Source organism: Eurosta solidaginis, chromosome 4 (genome assembly GCF_040869045.1).
Source record: "Eurosta solidaginis isolate ZX-2024a chromosome 4, ASM4086904v1, whole genome shotgun sequence".
Classification (NCBI taxonomy): domain Eukaryota; kingdom Metazoa; phylum Arthropoda; class Insecta; order Diptera; family Tephritidae; genus Eurosta; species Eurosta solidaginis.
The window spans coordinates 45,594,372-45,597,476 of record NC_090322.1 but is presented as its reverse complement, the minus strand read 5'-3'; positions in this window follow the sequence as shown (position 1 = coordinate 45,597,476).

The following is a 3,105-nucleotide window of genomic DNA, read 5'->3' as shown; positions in this document are numbered from 1 at the left end:
TATGTAGCAGTCCTGCTGCAAGGAGCTGCTGGGAAGATGACAATTTGTGGGAGGGACGAAACAAATTAAATGGGGTCACACTGAAATGACAGTCCTTGGTCGGGAAAAATCCCGAGTCGCTCCGGTACATAGAACCGACTGCCTTGGGAAGCGAACCTGATTATTTATATCGGAGGCTTACGTTTCTCAATTCATCGAGATCTGTGCTTCTTCTCACGCACATAACATACCGTTTTCTAACCTCTGGACGGCAGTTCTTCGTTACTTCCATACGCCTTTGGAACGCTCTTCCCGCAAGTCTTAGACATATAGGAAATGCTCGGCACTTCAAAAATGAGCTAATCACTTTTTACAATGATTTGTAAGCCGAAACTATTTTTGTATTCTTGCTAATGGAATTGTATTATCTCGTCATCTTGTTTCCTTTTTTCTTTTCCCCCTATTGTCTAACAATCATATTTGTATAAGTATTATTTTTATCTTTACTAATATTATTGTTGTATTATTTATTACTTGTTGTTAATTCTATTGTCATATTAATTCATTTTAAATTTAACTATTTACAATTCCTGACTAGCACTGTAAAATAATTTACCAAATTGTTGTGCTAGGAAAATATTTAAATAAATAAATGTTCTAAATCCTTAATGTCTTGGGAGCCAAAAACAAGGTTTTGTTAGGATGGGTTCCCGGACATTAGGGACATGAAGGTAACAAGCAGATTACCTAGCAAGGCAGGGTGCTACAACAGAATTCTATGGTCCAGAGCCCTTTTGTGGACTTATAAAGGCACACAACAGGGAAACTATTATTATAACTAGGAAACTAAACAATTCAGATGTCACTGGATTGACTGCCCACGGCAAAGGCAGGCCAAAATGTTTATACTTCCGTCAACGAAAGTATCAGCAAAACTCATTATCCTAAGCGGGGAGGATCTAAGAGCTCTCACTGGGTACTATACGGGTCTACGATATCACCTAAGTAAATTAAATCTATCCGATACCCAAATTTGTCGTTCCTGTGAGCTGGATGATGAAACGCGGGTTCACATTCTCTGCGAATGAGTAGCTGTAGCTAGGCAGAGACTATCCCTTCTAGGTGGTGGGACTCTTAATCCCTATGTGATATGGAGTAAAAAGCCTGAAGAGGTACTTAAATACATCAAAAGCCTCCAGATACAAAATTAGGCTGTAAGGTCTTGCACAGAAGCACTTACAATTTTGAGATTCGTATCAAAGTTAATATACCATTTCATTTTCATGAAAGGTATAAAATGTATTGAATTACTCGGGTAAAATCAGCTCTAAAAGGCCACGTCTCCACATTTCCAAATTTTTCAGTAGACACGAAAAACGGTCATGAATGAGCCAATTTCAAAGTAATCGCAAAATTGCATCGCCTGAGCACCGAACAAAGTACGTGAGCCAAGTATTTAAATGCCATTTTGGATCGCTCTGTTCATAGCACATTGGTTTAATTTGAAATCCTCTTAATTAATCGCAAAAATGCAGACACTTTCTACGATTACAAACTTGAGTGATAAGAAACTAAACTACCAATGTCGCAGGGAGTGGCAGTTTTAATTGCCAATAACGAACTATCAATGCTTTTTGTTTTAGAGATATATCACCGCTATTTTTGTGATTATTTTTCGAGTCTTTCCCGATAACTACGGGGATATTAGGGAATACCTTTGGGATTTTTCGGTTTTACATACTGAGGTACCGTAAAATATCAGACATGTTCGTCATTATTTACGATTTTTGTTTCGATATTATTTCTAACAATTCCGAAACTATTTCGAAAAGTTTCAGTTTCGCCAATTCCAAAATCTCTCTTGAAATAGTACTGACCTACTATGAAATAATAACGAAACTAGTGCCAAGATAAGCCGACACCTCCGTGCATCAGTCATGTATGCACTATTACACCAACAGTGCTTTGTAAGATGCAACATAATTGCAACCTCATATATTTCGTGATCAAAGAAGCTTTTAATACTGCAAGTTGAAAGAAATAGTGTAGGTAAAATTTTAAAGCCGTTTGACAAAGCAGCAGTATAATGAGGGGGACGAATGACCCTGGAAGTGCCGTGAAATGGTCCATAAGATCATCACAAAATTATCACAAGGTAATCCCGAATCGACCCCGGAAGAGTCCAGAGGCAGTCTTCAAAACCATACCGAAATATGGGGGGGGGGGGGGGGGGGGGGGGGTTGGATATATGACCCTTAAATAGTCCCCAAGATCATAAATTACCACAAATTGATTCCGAATTGACCCGGGTATACGAGTCTGAAATTACAGAAGGGTTTTAAATGAAACTTATTGAAATTTGAGCGATTACATAGATAGCTCTTCGCCTATGTTAATATTTACGATACTTTTTCTTCGGGGAGGTGAACCAGGCAACGATCTATTCGAAAAAACTCGATTCATAGTCCGATTTGCCTGGATTTTGGTAAATAGGTAACCTTTTGACTAGATTGATATTCACGATACTTTTTTTCGGGAAGTGGCCCAGGGATCGATCTATTCGAACAAATCCTCTTCATGGTTCGATTTGCCCGAAATTTGGTATATAGGTAGCCCTTGTTTTTGTTGTAGCGATAAATATACTCCCCGACGGTTTTGGGGAGTGTCTAGACGGTCTAGCCAATCCCTCATGTTTATTTATGATTTAGTTTGTGGTTTGATTGACTGCCCGGAACTTATGGGGAAAATTACCTTCAATGTTCCGTGCAGAACGCTTCGTACGCAATATCCATTTCACGTCAAAGCAATCAGAGCTAACTATTTTAATTATGACCCTATTTCAAGGGCACTCGTAGGGTTTAACAAGATTCTCTTTACTCTAGATCTAGACTTCGCACTCCCGAGATCATGTTTTGGTACTAAAGTTGGATCATATTATACTTAATCTTCATATATTGGAATATATTTCTTTGTAAACATTAATTTAGAATTGCTAGTCTGTAAGATTTATGTAATCATAGACTTAATAAAGTGAACTGAATTGAATTGATGGTCCTTTTCCGGATTTAAATCCGGCACGTTCCGGTAATAAGCACCGTTAAGTTACTATCCCGGCCGTATCGAGAA